At 38.1% G+C, this 19,032-nt stretch overlaps 1 pseudogene; it reads left to right on the plus strand.

Annotated features, from left to right (window-relative positions):
* Positions 1 to 17,219: 17,219 nt before the first annotated feature.
* On the plus strand, positions 17,220 to 17,971 carry LOC133055775 (high mobility group protein B1-like; annotated as a pseudogene).
* The last annotated feature ends 1,061 nt before the right edge of the window (positions 17,972 to 19,032 follow it).

Raw genomic sequence — 19,032 nt, forward strand, 5'->3', positions numbered from 1 at the left:
ACAGTCCTTTTTAGAAGGTGCAATAGTTGTAGAAGGTAAGGTGGGTCTGGTATTCCCATCTCTTTAAGAGTTTTCCACACTTTGTTGTGATCCACCCAGTCAAAGGCGTTGGTGTAGTCAATAAAGCAGAAGTAGATGCTTCTCTGGAACTCTCTTGCTTTTTCGATGATCCAATGGATGTTGGCAATTTGACTTCTGGTTCCTCTGCTTTTTCTAAATCCAACTTGAACTCAGCAATGGCCACAGGACTGGAATGATAAGTCTTCATTCCAATCCCCAAGAAAGGCAATGCCAAAGAATGTTCAAACTACCACACAGTTGCACTCATCTCACACGCTAGCAAAGTAATGCTCAAAATTCTCCAAGCCAGGCTTCAACAGTACGTGAACCATGATCTTCCACATGTTCAAGCTGATCTTAATATTTTTTAATACTTAAATGTTTTTTAAACATGTGATATTTAATATGATTTTTAATATTTAGTTCTATGCCAGCTCTTTCACTCTCCTTCTTCACCCTCATCAAGAGGCTCTTTAGTTCCTTTTTGCTTTCTGTCATTAGAGTGGTACCATCTGCATATCTGAGGCTGTTGATGTTTCTCCTGCCTGTCTTGATTCCAGCTTATAACTCATCCAGCCCAGCATTTCTCATGAAGTGCTCAGTGTATAGGTTAAAAAAACAGAGTGACAGCAGACAGCCCTGTTTTACTCCTTTCTCAATCTTGAACCAATCAGTTTTTCCATACAGGATTATAACTGTTGCTTCTTGACCGCCTTGGCATAGGCAATGAGACAGAGGTAGATATTTTTCTGGAATTCCCTAGCTTTATCTATGATCCAGTGATGTTGACAATTTGATCTCTGGTTCCTCTTCCTTTCCTAAACCCAGCTTGAATGTCTGGAAGATCTTGGCTCACATAATGCTGAAGCCTAGATTGCAAGATTTTAAGCATGACCTTAAGCAGATGACTGCAACTGTCTGATGCTTAGCAAACTCTTTATTACTACCATTCTTGGGAATTGGGATGAAGATTGACCTTTTCCAGTCCTGTGGCCACTGCTGTTTAGTTGCTCAGTTATGTCCAACTCTTTGTGACCCCATGGACTGTAACCCACCAGGCTCCTCTATCCATGGGGATTCTCCAGGCAAGAATAATGGAGTGGGTTGCCATGCCCTCCTCCAGGGGATCTTCCCAACCCAGGGACTGAACCCAGGTCTCTTGAATTACAGGCAGATTCTTTACCGTCTGAGTCACCAGGGAAGCCCAGGGAAAGGAATACATCAAGGCCATATATTGTCACCCTACTTATTTAACTTATATGCAGAATACATCTTGCAAAACGCCAAGCTGGATGAAGCACAAGCTGGAAAAAGATTTCCAGGAGAAATATCAATAACCTCAGATATGCAGATGATACCACCCTAATGACAGAAAGTGAAGAGGAACTGAAGAACCTCTTGATAAAGGTGAAAGAGGAGAGTGAAAAAGTTGGCTTAAAACTCAACATTCAAAAAACTAAGATCATGGCATCCAGTCCCATCACTTCATGGCAAATAGATGGGGAAACAATGGAAACAGTGAAAGACTTTATTTTCTTGGGCTCCAACATCACTGCAGATGGCGAGTGCAGCCATGAAATTAAAAGATGCTTGCCCCTTGGAAGAAAAGCTATAACCAATCTAAACAGCATATTGAAAAGCAGAGACATTACTTTGCCAACAAAGGTCCATCTAGTCAAAGCTATGGTTTTTCCAGTAGTCATGTATGGCTGCGAGAGTTGAACCATAAAGAAACCTGAGCACCGAAGAACTGATGCTTTTGAACTGTGGTGTTGGAGAAGACTCTCGAGAGTCCCTTGGACTGCAAGGAGATCAAACCAGTCAATCCCAAAGGAAGTCAACCCTGAATATTCATTGGAAGGACTGATGCCGAAGCTGAAACTCCAATACTTTGGCCACCTGATGCGAAGGACTGACTCATTGGAAAAGACCCTGATGCTGGGAAAGATTGAAGGCAGAAGGAGAAGAGGACTTCAGAGGATGAGATGGTTTGATGGCATCACCAACTCGCTGGACATGAGTTTGAGCAAGCTCCAGGAGTTGGTGATGGACAGGGAGGCCTGGAGTGCTACAGTCCATGGGGTCGCAAAGACTGGGCACAACTGAATGACTGAACTGACTGAAAGTTTAACTCTGCAGAAATAATATAATAATATAGCCTAAAGTTTTATATCATATGTGTAATTTTTCATTCACTATGAAAATACTTGTGTGATATAAGTAAAAGCAGTCTGCCTCCAGGTTATAAAAATAATTACTTTATAACAATAGAAATGGAAGAACTCAAACATTATAAATATTTAGAAAATCAGTAGGGGCATATCCCTAAACCTTCATATTAAAAAAAGAAGACGAATTTTTGCTTTGGAAATCTCAGTCTGTGATCATTCAGCATATTCATATCCATGAAGATCATTTTATTGTTGATTCCATATTTTTCATGTCATGCTCTTTTCAGGTGAGTTAGTTTTCAAGTGATTGTATCCTTTTCTAAAATAAAATAATTTCCTATACTCTTAAAGCTAGCACTTGCTAAGGATAAAAGAATGAATAAGTAAGTGAATGAATTCCACAATATCCATAAACATCAGGGTCTTGAAAATGGAAATGAAGAAAAAGAAATTCAATCTTTCTCTCCAAGTAACTTAAAAATCAGTGTTTGTTCATAACATAGTACCACAGAATCCTTTTCCAGGAACTTTATAAAATTTTTTTTCCTGTGAGTAAAGAGTCTTGCTTCTGTCTTCTATCATCATGTAAGTCACCAATCCACTGACCTTCTTAAGCTTATCCAAGATTCCTGTATGAAAAGATGAGCCATCTTTATATTGAACCTTTTGTCAAACAATATATGTAATAAAATTTGCCATTTTAACCATTATTAAGTATAGAATTTGGTGGCATTAATTAGATATATAATGTTGTGCAACACATACTACTATTTGTTTGATATGCATAAAGGAATATAAGAAGAGCCAAAATTTTTCTTAGAAAAACAGTTCTGCAGAAATCAGAACTGAATGTTCATGTTTTTCCTTCATTTTCCAAGGCTGTTGAAACTCTGCTGTCTTGGTTAATGGCTTACTTAATTACATGTTCATAGAGTATATGGAACATCATGCTTTGCAAACGTACCAAATTTCACTCCCACTTTAAAAGGGTTTCAAGAGTCTGAGGTATTGGGAGGTCTAAAGCTGGTATGAGTCAGAGGTCAAAACAGCTATCACCAGCAATCCTTTCTTTATACAAAGAAATAAGAAAATGATGACTAAAGATATAGAAAGTAGGATATTCTTTTTTCTTAAAAAACTAGCATTTTTGTTAGAAGATAAAGATTATGGTGATTATCTATTAAGGCAAGAAAACTTTTAAGATTTTCTCATTTTGCAAGAGAATTTCAAACTTACCTTTTGCTCTTTTTTGTTTCTAAGTATCTAGATCTGCTCTTAATAAGGAACACAGAACACATGAACTTAAATTCCTTGCCAGAAAATGAAGCCTTAAATTGACTCCTGTTCAATTTTTACCAAAAGTCTACTTGCAAAAAAAAAAAAAAAATAGCATTACTGAAAGGACTTACCATCCATTCATTCCATGAGAAGTTTTAAGGTTTATTCCTGTGTATCAAGATAATATTTGAAGATATTAAACCAAGGTTTTTAGTTGTCCCACAACCAGTTTTCAAGCACTCTGCCTTTAATACTGAGGCAGCAGCAATAACTTCCTGTATGAAATGCCCCTGGGCTAGAGCAGATACAGAAAGAAAACAGTGAAATTCCTGGCTTTTGAGTTCACAAATAGACTTGTAAATCTATAGTAAATTATTGACTCTCAGTTGCACTTGTAAGGTACATGAAATGGAAGGGTGTTTTGAATTTTTAAAAATATATATATTACCTTCCCTTTTGAATTGAAAATCTACATATCAAAATCCAGAACCTAGTATATACACCATGAAAATAGAGTAAGGAATCCCCAAAAGTGATAAAAGGAACTTAAGTTCATGTGTTCAGTGAGAGTGAGGAAGAAAAAGATCAGAGAGTATGTGGTCAAGCGTTGATCCTAGTGGGTGCATGGGAAGGACTTCAGTACTCTGCTCCCCAATCGTAGTTGAATGTCGAAGCTGAATGTGTCCACTATACTGTGAAGGGGGCTGCTGTAGAACTCTGTGGAAGACCGTTGACTCTTTGAAGCTACTACCCCCAGGAGCTTACAGCAGAGCATCTGGTGGTGGGCCAGCCTGGGGCTGCTGTCGGTCAGTAGGGCAGGCAGTTGGGAAGAAGAGCTGGAAGCAGGATGAGGGAGCAGGACGATACGCTATAAACTGCTAGCATCTTGGCATCTATCTTTACTTCCTCTCACCAGGGATAGCTTCCAACTATGATGGCTGCTGTTTTCACCTCCGCCTCCCAAATCTCCTGCAGCATCCCGTATAACCAACTGGAACCTGACAGTGAAACATAGTTCACAGCATAAACAAGTTCACAAGAAACGGATCTGGTAGGAGACTCCTGAGGGACAAAGTGAGAGTTAAAGGATATGTTGAGCAAGAATACAGATACAAATGAAGAAAGAAAGCATCCCAGATGAAGCAGCAGAATGACCAAAGGCACAAAGGTAGAGAAAACACGGTGTGGGTAGGAGCCCAGAACATACAGGCAAGCAGGAAGACATAGGTTGCTAGGTTAGTTAGGGAAGTCATATGATGGAAAATCCCATGGACAGAGGAGCCTGGCAGGCTTCAGTCCATGTGGTCCCAAAAAGTTAACTGGACATGACTGATGCCAATAAAGCTGACAGATTAAGTTCTTGAGGAAATTAGTAACGTGATAGAAGTTAGGAGATTAGCATAAGCTAAACATGTATAGTTATTGCAAGTGGAAAGAGACTCAAAGGAGTCATTTAAATGATTACTGCCTATGAGATCATGAAAACATGGACAAGGGTAGTGACAGTGTGACAGAAGAAAGAAAAAAAATCTGAGCGACATTAACTGACAAGGTAACAGAATCTAACCTGAAACTGAAAAGCAGCGCTTCCAGGGGATGGAGCATTACATAGCAGGTTAATAAAAGCAATGCTTTCAATGATTTATTCAACTATAAAAATGATTTGGAACCATGTCAACTGAGTGAAAATTTATGCACTAGAGCACTTCACCACCAACTCTTCTGAAGTATATGAATCAACTGAGATAAAACAGCTTCCCAAGGTTTCCAGACTGGCCTCATTGTTCAGAATGTTTGTGGTATTCAACCTCATGTATCCTAGTTCAACCTCTCATGGACTGCTCTATTTACTGACGTGGAGGTAAATGAAGATCACTGAAAAGAGAATAAACAGGCTATTTATTCAGAGCTTGCTATGTCATCTCATCATCTCTTGTGTTTGGCAAAAACTCAAGGCAGGCAGAAGGGTGGGAAAGCTTTATAGTGAAAGAAAAAGTAAAGGCTTCAGGTGTGCTCTGATTGGAGGCTGTTGGAAAGCTGGAGGTGAGCTACCTAGACGCAGGGCATATTATGTGATTGGTTTGGAGGGCATATTTGACTTTCTCTGTTCAGTCCTGATTTGAAAGTAATGGCAAAAATAGGAAAATTGGCAGTCATTGACCAAGTCCTGATACTTCTGGGCCAGAAGTATTCTGCAGAGATGTGGTTTGGCTTCCAGGGCTTCCAGATCAGAGTTCTGTTGTCATGTATGGCCTGATCATCATCAGCTTGCATGTTTAGCACACTTACTGGGGAGATGTAAATAATAGTTCACTGATTTTCATTAATTCAGTACCTTCACAAATTTGCTTGTCTGTGGATTTACTGCCCAAAATATATTATTGTGCTGAAGTACATGAAAAACACCAATTGTCATGGAAGTCTTTCAAGAGGAAGAAAAAAAAAGTAGTAGTTGTCACTCATGTAGAGGAGTGTATTTAAAAGTATATCCATAATAATGGTAAAATCTTCCTAAAACGCAGCTCTTCTTGTGACATAATTTAGCTTAAAAATTTATAATGATTTCCTATGATCAACCTCCTTTGCATAATATCAAATTTCACCATCCATTCATTTCCCAAACAGTTACTGAGTGCCTATGACATGCTAAGCAGTGTGGTGAACTTTGGGGGTATAGTCTCTGCCTGAGAAAGTCAGTGATTAATATGTAGTGTTATGAATACCAGTATGGGACATTGTAAGAACATAGAAAAGGAACATTAAAAATCAGATAGAATACCTCCCAATCCTCCTCCCAGTGGCAGAAGGCAACCCAAGCCCAGGCTCTCCAAGCTCTCCACACAGTAGCAGGAGACTGCTGGAGTCTTCAGACCCTCCACCCACTGGCAAAGAGCAACTCCGATGTGATGTATCCTGACCGTTACCAGTGCAAGAGGCACTTTCTTCATGAAAAAGCAAAGACTGAGCAGGAAGCACACTAGAATGTTTGACAAAACAATAGGCCAGGTGAAATGCTCTCCGTCCTATGGGTCCACCATCCTCCATTCACCACCTACGTTGGTCCAATCAATCTGTAGTCCTGTGAGAAATAATAAACAAATGCTGGGTTTAAATTTTTTTTTTAATTCTTATAGAAGTTTTAGATTTAAAACAAAGTCAAGAGGATGATACAGAGATTTCCCAAATACCCACTTCCCACACAATTACCTAACCTCCCCCATTATCAACATCACTCACCAGAGTGGTACATTTGCTATAACTGATGAACCTGCATTGACCATTGTAATCACTCTAAATCTATCATTTATATTAAGTTTCATTCTTGGGCTGAACTTTCTATGGGTTTCATGTACATAGGTTAATGTATAATGACAGATAGCCTTCATTACAATATCATACAGAGTATTTTTCACCACCCTAAAAATCCCCTGTGCTCTGCTTATCCATCCCCACCACCCCCCCCCCCCCACAAACATACACCCTTGGCAACAATTGACTTTTTTATTATCTCCCTAGTTTTACCTTTTCCAGAATGTCATGCAGTTGGAATCATACAGAATATAGCCTCTCCTTGGCTTCTTTCACTTAGTAATACACATTTAAGTTCCTTCCATGACTTTTTTTTTTCAGTTGTGGGATCTTTTTAATTGCAGTTCACAGGGTCTTTAGTTGTGGCATGCAAACTCTTAGCTGCTGTGTGTGGGGTCTAGTTCCCCAATCAGGGGTCAAACCCAGGCCCTCTGCATTAGGAACCCAGAGTCTTAGCCATTAGACCACCAGGGAAGTCCCTCCTCCACGTCTCCATGTCTTTTCATGGCTTGATAGCTTGTTACTTTTTAGAGTGAATAATATTCCCTTGTCTAGATATAACATGGTTTATTTATCAGTTTACCCACTGGAGGACATCTTGATTACTTCCAAGTTTTGACAATTATGAGTAAAGCTGCTATGAATATCCTTGTGTAGGTTTTTGTGTGGACATAAGTTTTAAACTCCTTTGATTAAACAAATACCAAGGTGTATGACTGCTGGATCATATGGTAATAGCATTTTAGTTTGTAAGAAACTGCCAAAATGCCATCCAAAGTGGCTGCAGCATTTTGTATTCCCACCAGCAGTGAATGAGAGTTCCTGTTGTTTGGTGTTGTCAGTGTTCTGCATCTGACATTCTAAAAGGTGTGTAGAGATATCACATGTTGTTAATATGCATTTCCCTGTTAACACAGGATGTAGAACATTCTTTCATATGCTATTTGCCATCTCTATACCCTCTTTGGTGACATGTCTGCTCAAGTCTTTGGCCCAATTTTGAAACAGGTTGTTTGTTTTCTTATTGTTGAGTTTTAAAAGTTCTTTTGTATTTTGGATGGCAGTCCTTTCTCAGATATATCTTTTGCAAATATTTTCTTCTGCTTTGTGGCTTATCTTCTAATTCTCTTGTTATTTTCTTTCACAGAGCAGAAGTTTCCAATTTTAATGAAGTCCAGCTTATCAATTCTTTCTTTCACAGACCACATCTTTGGTGTTGTATAACAAATGCTGTTTTAAGCCCCTACAGATTTTGTGTTTGGTTTTTTTTGTTTTTCAGTAGTGTGTTATGCACAGTAGTTAACTGGTACTTACCTCAAAAGTCATGGTGGAAAAAAAAATTCATTAACTTCATTGCTGTAAAAATATGCTTCTCTTTTTCTTATTTTCTATTTTCTTTATCCAATTAGCTAAGCTTAAACTCTCAGAGTTATCTTAATGTCTTCCCACTGCAGCGTTTACTTTATTCTGTAGGCAAAAGAAAGCTATTGAAGGATTTTAAGCAAGGGAGAGACATAAACAAATTTCTACTTTATAAAGATCTGTACTAACAGTTCTCAAAAGTGTGGCCGAAGAAATCCTGGGGTCCCCAAGACTGTTTTAGAAGGTTTTCAAGGTCAAAAATATTTCCATTATTATATTGTTCACTCTCATTTTCTATGAGTGTACAGTGGAGGCTTACAAAGACTATAAATTGAATGTAGAAATAGATTGACCTCACAATAGATTGAATGTAGAAATAGATGTGTGAATTCATCTGTCTTCCATTAAGAAGAGTCTCTACCAACATTACAGAGACTTGCAAAAAAATAAAAAGCAATGCCACTCTGCTCACTAAATTTTATTTTGTTTTATAAAATTTATTTTTCATAAAAATGTATACTTAACATGAAATGAGATTACTTTTATTTATAAATTTTTAATTTAAAGTTTCTCAGTGTTAATTTTTAGTATATTAAATATTTCTACCACCCACATAAAGAAAACTTTCTGGGGTCCTCAATAGTTTTTTGAGAGTATAAAGTAGACTTGAGACCAAAAAAAAAAAATGAAAACTACTTATCTAGACTGCAGGTGATACGATAGATATTTTCAAAAAGTGCTTCTTTTCAAAAGAGTATAAATAAAAAGCCAGTTGGAGGCTTTCAAAGTGAAAACCATGCTAATATAAACAAGGCAATGTGGATCGGCAGGAAGAGATGGATAAAAGAGATGTTAAAGTGATAGATTCAATGGACCATAAGAACTAAAAGATTTGTAGTATGGAGTTTCCTTTTAAAACTAAAAATACAGCTACCATATGATCCAGCAATCCTATTCCTGGGCATATATCCAGAGAAAAGCATAATTCGAAAAGATATATGTACCCCAATGTTCATTGCAGCACTATTCACAATAGCCACGATATGGAAGCAACCTAAATGTCCATTGTTTAATAGAAATGGAGAAGCTGTAGTACATATATATAATAGAATGTTACTCAGCTATTTAAAAAAATGAAATAATGCCATTTGCAGCAACATGGACGGACTTAGAGACTGTCATTCTAAGTGAAGTGAGTCAGAAAGAGAAAGACAAATATCATATGATATTGCTTATATGTGAGTGATAGTTGCTTAGTCGTGTCCGACTCTTTGTGACCCCATGGATTGTAGTCTTGCAGGCTCCTTTGTCCGTGGAATTCTCCAGGCAAGAATACTGGAGTGGGCTGCCATTTCCTTCCCCAGAGGATCTTCCTGACCCAGGGATCAAACACAGGTCTCCTACATTGCAAGCAGATTCTTTACCATCTGAGCCACCAGGGAAGCTTTTGCTTATATGTGGAATCTAAAAAATGGGTACAGATATAGAAAACAAACTTACAATTACCATAGGGTAAAGGGAGGTAGGATGAGACAGATAAATTGGGATATTGGGAATGACATGTACGTACTACTATATATAAAATATATAACTAATGTATTATATAGCATAAGGAACTCCACTCGCCTGTAATGGCCTTATGCTTATAGGAACTATAGCATATAGTTCCTTATGCTGGAACTCCACTCATCAGTAATGGCCTAGATGGGAAAAAAAAAAAAATCAAGAAAAGAAAGGATATATGTATATGTATAGTTGATTCACTTTGCTGCACATTGAAACTAAATCAATATTATAAATCAACTATAGTTCAACAAGAACTTTTAAGAGAAGTATTTGTAGAGGCTAAAGGAATGGGAAGACTCTAGGATTACTGCTGGATTTCTTCCTTAGGAAATCACTCACTTGAAAAACTACAACTTTTCTTTAAAGAACAAGGCCTTTTTCTCTGTGAAGCTTTTATTGACCTACCTATGTTTGGTGACATACATGGCCTAACGTTTAACTCCATTCTTAAAGCTGCCCCACTGATTATGATCATTTGTCTAGTATGCCTCTGCCTTCTACTGGACTTGAGTTTCCTGACGTTGGAGATAATATCCTATCCGTTTATGTCCTCAGTGCCTCTGCAATGCCTGCCATGTATATACTCAACAAATGTCAGAAGAATGTGTAATAGATAGAAAAATTATTGACTCATCCCTACCTTTTCTACTCACTAAAAATTGTCTTGGTCTGCTAGCTTCCCTGCAACTTGACCCATTGTGTTCAGTTTCGCCAAAAAGTCTCAGATTTCGAGAGAGAACTAAACTGGAAAGATGAAAAGACAGAGTAAGAGACATAGAGGCATGTTTGGGGAGAAATATTGGGAACTTAGCACAAAGAGAGGCACCAGCAGTACAAAGGGACATTAGAGAATAAGAAAGAACAAAGAAAGCCTCTAGGAAGATTCATAACGAAGGGTTATGAACTTGTTGTTCATTTAATATTCTTAAGGAGGCCAAATAAATGTGGGAATTACTTTTTAACCACCTTTGGTTGCTAAACTTTAATGTTTCTTTAATGCCGTACTATGCCAAAACTGGACCATATGGGGCCTAGGAATTTATTTAGATTATAAATGAAGCATGCATGCATGAACCAAATTAATATGAGACATTTTCCACTGAAAGACTTTATGTTTTGTAGTATTTTGTGTGAATTTTTGTTAAGGGTGTACAGATACTTTGGTTTTAGCCTAAGCTGTTTCCTCTGCTGGGATTCAGACATGTCTGGGCATGTCTGACGAGGTATTGGAAGCCCCCAGTTGCCTATTTATGAAGATTGATCTGTCAAGGGGTGTAGAGTGACTGCAGAGAGTAGGGCTTTGCAAGGCACACCATGGAAGACATCTGGGATTTTAAGGGAATGGTATGGTGGCTATCCCACTCAGGACTCATAGTCTTGTGTTTGAGCTGTAAGGAGAGAGAGATGCTATAGGCAAAAGTGGAAAAAACAAACAAACAAACAAACAACAACAACAAAACTGTTTTCCCAAAGGGACTTAGGAGACACTTTCTAACACCCTCTCTGTGTGCCTGCTGACAAGGTATATTCTGTGCAGAACACAACTTGTTTCTGGGCCAGGGTCAATTGCAGGGCATGCCACTCTACATGGTCCCTCAATTTGCAGCTTTGGGAGTTCCAGAAGTATAGCGAAAGCAATCAGCAGCCACTCTCAGTTATTTTCTTAGAAAGAGGACATCACTGAGGAGAAGGGCTATCTCAGAATGCATAAGAGATACCCCCAAGAGATACCCAAAAAATATACTTGGCAGGGAGTTTTCAGAAGGCTAAGGCTCTCACCAGTTTGTAAAATTCGAGTTGTTGGAATTAAGTTGACCTCATTTGTGCCCACTGGTTTCTGCCTTGTAATGATACAAGTCTAGCAACATGCTCTGTTGAAGCTGTGTTGAGGAATGAATATTTGTTGCCTTGATGAGTGGATCTCTTATTTTATTTAGTGAGTAAGTCTCACTTCATTTCAGAAAGAATTTGAGGCAACTGTCTAGTTTATTTAGCAATGAGTTGCAGCCTGAAACAGTTTCAGTTCCACTGAAACAGTTTATTGCTAAAATCTAAGAGACATCATGATCAAAAACCTATTTGTCAAGTGTCTATTCACAGGTGGTCTTGCACTTAAGGCTCTTCACCAAGAAATCTTCCAAGCATGACCCATGTTCCTTGGAATTCTATGGTCTGAAGTGGGTTGAGAACTCATTTCCAGAAAAGAATAAGATTAGAAGTTTCTATTTAGAAATAATGAGGAAAATAGGGAAATAAGAATGAAGAAAAAGAAAAGTTAGCAGTCTAGGCAGAAGCACATGCTCTATCATGAATGTTATGTAGAACTCTTGAATCTGTTTTCTTTTATAAAGGGGCCCTATGGAAACCTTTTCCCTTTACATCATTTATTTACTACCATTTTGCCTTTTCATAGCATATACACCCAAAAGACTCACAAATCTCTTCTCAGAAGATGTTATGAGGTAGAGGATAAGGTTATTTTGTTTTGTTGATAGTGAATCTATGTTAATCTTTCAAGAAATACTTTACCCCAACATGTAACTTTGGGTTTCATTGGTAACTGTGTGAGAATTTTCCAGAGATGAACTGACCTGCAAAGAACTATATTATATTCTTTTTTTAAAAAAATATAGGATGTGAAATGGATCAAAATTAGCCTTAAGTCTAAAAGTATGAACTATCATGATTCCTTTTTCTGTTTTTCCTTCTGCACAAGTAGTTTTTAACTTTATCCCAAGAAATAATTCTTTTCCATTCCTAGGAAACCCAGTATAAAGCAAGGAAAATCTAAAAAGCTATTGGTTTCACTTTTTCTTTAGAATTCCTGTACACTCTTCTAGAAGATTTATCTTGACACTAATACCAGCAAAGGGAATCTGAAATTTGATCTGCTTCTGGGTAGTAAATTAAATAAAGATTTTTAGACACCAATCAAATCTCATACTACTTCACATATGTTGCAGTGAAAAAATCAAAGCCTGTTAGAGTTTCCAATTAGTAAGCTGCTCCTTCCCATTGCTGGACTTGCAGATAAACACAGGTACCGTGATGGATGTGGAGATAGAGAGACTTAGGCCATGGTCAGACATTACACAGATGTCCTTCATAAACATCAGAGACAAAATTGACAATTCCTTGGAGATTGGAGTTTTCAGGGCTAAAACTCTAGACGCATTCATCACAGAAGCCGGCAGGTTGCCATTGCCCCAAAGCAGAGCCAAGCTAAGCGTGCTTAGTTACATTTAGATCTTGCAGCACATCTAGTAATCAGGGGCTCTAAAATGGAAACCCAAGCATTAGTGTATAACAGTCATCTTGGGAAGTAAAATCACAGACATTCAGCTTCAACTTGTGGAAGCTTATGGTAGAATTGCAGTCATTTTCTCTGGACTTTCTACAGTGAAAGGAAATCAAATTATTCCAGGAGGAAAGTATGCTGTGGTTTTCTTTTCCGAGGAAAACACAATTTGCTCTCTCCTATTATGTTTGACTGAGGTCAGAATTGACACTGTTGCCAGTGTGTCTGCTATTAAAAGTCTTGAATAAGCCTTTAAATAATGACAAGTTAAAATGCAGAGCAGACAGAGAAAACCCCAAAGGCTTTCTTTTTGAGGCTAATATGAATCATTCATTTATTTCAGTAGCTTGAGACATTTATGTATAAACACACTAAGAAAAATTAGTGATACTATGTATAACATGAGTCATTTAAAACCTCATCTTCTTTCATGAGAAAGTCCAGTCTTTAACCTGACTCAGTCTGAGCAAATATTTCATTATTTGAGTGTTCATCTGTATTTTAATGTTAAGTCTACAGCTTAGTTTCATTCTAAATGTTACTTCACCTAAATTTTTAGCTTCCTCTAAAGCTTTTAGGAATTTATTATTTAAAACATTTATTAAGAAAAGCCAGTAGAATTCAGGAAGTTTATACTAACTCAAGCATAAAATTCTTAGAGAATTCTAAGACAGTGATTAGTGACAGTTTAGATTAAGCAGCTATAACAAAGATACCCAAATAAAGTGGTTCAAACAAATGGAATTTTATTTATCTTCCTTGAAACAATTCAGATATAGATAGCTAGTCCACAAAACCATCTGGGACCCAAATTCCTTGTATCTTCATTTGGCATCCCCTGAAGGGGTGTCTTAGCCAGATAGTCAGAACTGAGTCACCAACAATTGAGTGTTCCAGCCAGCAAGAATGGGGAAAGACAGAAAGCAGAGGGCAAGCAACTTCCTTTTAAAGGAGCAACACACAAGTAGCCTACATCACTTTTGCTCACATTCTACTGGCAAAAAAATCATTCACACAGCTGCAACTGGTTATAAAGAAGCTAGAAAATGTAGTGTTTAGCTGGAAAGCTGTGTGCCCAGCTAAAATTCAGAGAATCTCTTACTAAAACGAAAAGAGAATGCATACAGGGAACAAACAGCCTCTGCCAGAGATGGTGTATCCTCAAGTGTGTTAAGGAAATACTAATTCCTTGAATTGATAACAAGCTTACCAAAAAGAAAAGAAAAAGAAACAAGTTCTTTACAACTAGACCTAGAGCCTTTAATACACTAACGGTTAAACTCTATGAGAGAGGAATAGATTTCCTACATTTCCTAGATTTATTTGACCATGGGACCCATTTTTCAAAGGTCAACTCTTAGAGCTAATATGTGGTAGAATACATATTAAGGAACACTGTTCTGGAATACTGCACTTAAATTCACTAACTCTAGCTACAAATCAAAATTTGCCCAAGAGAAAAAAGAAAACATTGGCATATTCACACGCTATACTCTTTGAAAGAGCTGAATATACCTAAAGAATGTGTATTTAAATTCTTACAGTGAGCTCATTAAGATTAGTTTGTAAGACTATCTTGCTTTTTCCTTTAAGGGTTGGGGGGGAGGTATTTCTTTATGAAAGACAAAATAAATGCATATGATAGGCATCCGGCATAATGGAGTGTCTAAGGGGTTAATGGTCTAACCCAGGCTAAATCAGTAAGGCCACAAGTCAGTTTAACAAATGGAATATAAGTTAAGCATTGTTTGTGGTGCCAGTTCAATGTCCTTTAATACACAAAGCCATAGGGCTGGGTCCAGTTAATTGGAACCCTTGTATCACCTGGAATATTCAGAGGTACAGGATGAGGCAGTGGAGGCTAAAGGACATTATCTTTGCTACCCAGGTCAAGAAAACACCCTGAGACTATTTCCCAGTACATATCAGCGGAGTCATCACTGGTACTTTTTTTATCTTTAAGCAAAGTCTAGAGTCTAATACACTCTTCGGTCAGTCAGTCAGTTCAGTCGCTCAGTTGTGTCCGACTCTTTGCGACACCATGAATCACCTGTCCGTCACCACCTCCTGGAGTTTACTCAAATTCATGTCCATTGACTCAGTGATGCCATCCAGCCATGTCATCCTCTTCTCCTTCTGCCCACAATCCCTCCCAGCATCAGAGTCTTTTCCAATGAGTCAACTCTTCGCATGAGGTGGCCAAAGTACTGGAGTTTCAATTTCAGCATCAGTCCTTCCAATGAACACCCTGGACTGATCTCCTTTAAGATGGACTGGTTGGATCTCCTTGCAGTCCAAGGGACTCTCAAGAGTCTTCTCCAACACCACAGTTCAAAAGCATCAATTTTTCGGTGCTCAGCTTTCTTCACAGCCCAACTGTCACATCCATACATGACCACTGGAAAAACCATAGCCTTAGATACTACTTAATTTGCCATCAGAGAACTGGATTTTTATATTTGTTTGGCTCATATTGCCTATATCAGTGTTCAGTGTCTCTTAAACTGAAAGGGCACTGCTAAAATTCTGGTGAAAATGACTAGAGAATCCACCAGCCCTGAGTTCAAATCCTGACTAGAGCACTCCCCAGTTACATGACTCCTCTGTCCATGGGCTTCTCCAGGCAAGAATACTGGAGTCGGTTGCCATGCCCTTCTCCAGGGCATCTTCCTGACCCAGGGATCAAACCAATGTCTCTTACATCTCCTGCAATGGCAGGCAAATTCTTACCATCCACTAGGCATGACTTCAAACAACCTAACTAATTTGAGCCTCAGTTTCCTTGTCTATAGTATAAAGACTATAATGTCAGCCTCAAAGTTTTTGTGAGACCAAGATAAGAAGTAGTACACAGAGATGTACTAGAACAGGATGCCACATGATAGAAAGTCCTCAAAATGTCAGTTTTCTTCCATTCTTCCCACTTTTCCCCAGCAGAATGATTAAGATCATGGGTAATGAAGACATACACACTGAAGTTTCAGTCTTTGCTCTGCCTCTTAGTAGCTATGTACCTTGAACCAGTTTTTTTAATCCCTTCAAGTCTCTGTTTCCTCATTCATAAACCAAATATTAATAGTATTTACCTTAATTAGATTGTTAAAGAAATATAATATTAAGAAATCAGTACAGTGCCTGACATAGTTTGTATTTCATCAAAAAATGAAAGTGAAAGTGTTAATCAGTCAGTCGTATCCAATCCTTTGTGACCCCATGGACTGTAGCCCACCAGGCTCCTCTGTCCATGGGATTCTCCAGGCAAGGGAGTGGGTAGCCATTCCCTTCTCCAACAGATCTTCCCAACCCAGAGATCTAACCTAGATCTCCTGCATTTCAGGCAGATTCTTTACCATCTGAGCCAATTTGGAAGAAAAATATGTGCACCTTGTTGATAAAATATTGTAGTAAGCACTTAATAAGTATAAGTTGTTGTTATCATGTGTAACATTATTAAGGAAACTTATATGGAGACCCAAGGTAAAGCTTATAGAGGTTGGAAAGATCAACAACTTTAGTCCTAGAAAGTCAAGTATAATCAGAAGAGCTATCATTATGGCCAAACTACAACACAATTAACATAATAAGAAAGCTGTATCTGTGGTGTGAAGAAGATACTAGAGAAGAAGCTGTGATAAACTCTAGACTAGGATTATGGGGTAGGGGTGAGAGAGGTGAAGATGGATAGAAAAAGCTTCAGTCATAATTGATTCATAAAGATGGTTTTAAAGAATGAACAAAAGTGTTTAACAGCTTTAAAAGAACATCCCAGACAGATGAAAAAGCCGCTGAAAAATTACCAATTTGGGGGGAAACACAAGATAGCTCAGTATTACTGGAATGCAAATTGCTTTCATCTTGGATGAGAGAGTTCACAGGAATCCACATGGCCAACAAAGATAAGCCCTCTTCATTCCCTGAAGGGATGCCTTCTAAGTAAAGGAATTTAAATCCATTCAGAAAAGAAACATAAAATAAGTGTACCTAATCACCTAACCCTGTAGGATAATACAAAAAAGATGAGTGAAATCTCTAGGGCAAAAAGAAAAATACACTTGCAGATCCTATTTCCTAAAGAAAAGTATGTACTAATCATTGCAGTACATTGAGCTCCATAGAGACAGCGCCGGGGCAAGTGAGAGCCGGACGGGCACTGGGCGACTCTGTGCCTTGTGGAGGATAAATAATTAAACATGGGCAAAGGAGATCCTAAGAAGCCGAGAGGCAAAATGTCATCATATGCATTCTTTATGCAAACTTGCCGGGAGGAGCACAAGAAGAAGCACCCGGATGCTTCAGTCAACTTCTCAGAGTTTTCTAAGAAGTGCTCAGAGAGGTGGAAGACCATGTCTGCTAAAGAGAAAGGAAAATTTGAAGACATGGCAAAGGCGGACAAGGCCCGTTATGAAAGAGAAATGAAAACTTACATCCCTCCTAAAGGGGAAACAAAAAAGAAGTTCAAGGATCCCAATGCACCCAAGAGGCCTCCTTCGGCCTTTTTCTTGTTTTGTTCTGAGTATCATCCAAAAATCAAAGGCGAACATCCTGGCCTGTCCATTGGTGATGTTGCAAAGAAACTGGGAGAGATGTGGAATAACACTGCTGCGGATGACAAGCAGCCTTATGAGAAGAAGGCTGCTAAGCTGAAGGAAAAGTATCAAAAGGATATTGCTGCATACCGAGCTAAAGGGAAGCCTGGTGCAGCAAAAAAGGGAGTTGTTAAGGCCGAAAAAGCAAGAAAAAGAAGGAAGAGGAGGAAGATGAGGAAGATGAAGAGAATGAGGAGGAGGAAGAAGATGAAGAGGATGAGGAGGAAGAAGATGATGATGAATAAGTTGGTTCTAGCGCAGTTTTTTTTTTCTTGTCTATAAAGCATTTAACCCCCCTGTACACAACTCACTCCTTTTAAAGAAAAAAAATTGAAATGTAAGGCTGTGTAAGATTTGTTTTTAAACTGTACAGTGTCTTTTTTTGTATAGTTAACACACTACCGAATGTGTCTTTAGATAGCCCTGTCCTGGTGGTATTTTCAATAGCCACTAACCTTGCCTGGTACAGTATGGCGGTTGTAAATCAGCATGGAAATTTAAAGCAGGTTCTTGTTGGTGCACAGCGCAAATTAGTTATATATGGGAATGGTAGTTTTTTCATCTTCAGTTCTCTCTGATGCAGCTTATACGAATAATTGTTGTTCTGTTAACTGAATACCACTCTGTAATTGCAAAAGAAAAAGAAAAAAAGTTGCAGCTGTTTTGTTGACATTCTGAAAAAAAAAAAAAAAGAAAAGAAAAGTATGTACTAATCAAAGAACAAAGATAACAAATTCGAGTGCCCTTCATGTTTTCAAGAGGCTAGTCTCAAACAGCTCCATGTGCAAAATAGGTCATTCTTTAAAAAAGCAAGAACACTGATTTAAGCACATTTTATTTCCACTCTAAATTTTAAAATTTATTATCAGTACAATTATTTCATCAAAAAATCATGATTAAAAGAACATACTATTCTTATATTAAGAAAACTAATAATCTTCATTCACTGAGTCATTTAATATATAGAACATGGAATGAACCTCCTATAGTTTCTACTGTAGTCTTTAAATTTTACATCATCAGTCTTTCACATATACCTATTTCTAACCACTGTGCATACATAGTGAAAATTCTAAAGGACAAAGCAGAAAATTTAAGCTTGAATTTTGCAATAAGGAGCTCATGATCTGAGCCACAGTCAGCTCCAGGTCTTGGTTTTGCTAACTGTATAGAGCTTCTCCATCTTTAGCTGCAAAGAATATAATCAGTCTGATTTCTGTATTGACCATCTGGTAATGTACATGTGTAGAGTCATCTTTTGTGTTGCTGGAAGAGGGTGTTTGCTATGACCAGTGAGTTCTCTTAGCAAAACTCTGTTAACCTTTGCCCTGCTTCATTTTGTACTCCACGGCCAAACTTGCCTGTTGACCAGATATCTCTTTACTTCCTACTTTTACATTTC

The sequence above is a fragment of the Dama dama genome, chromosome 5 (assembly GCF_033118175.1).
Source record: "Dama dama isolate Ldn47 chromosome 5, ASM3311817v1, whole genome shotgun sequence".
NCBI lineage: Eukaryota > Metazoa > Chordata > Mammalia > Artiodactyla > Cervidae > Dama > Dama dama.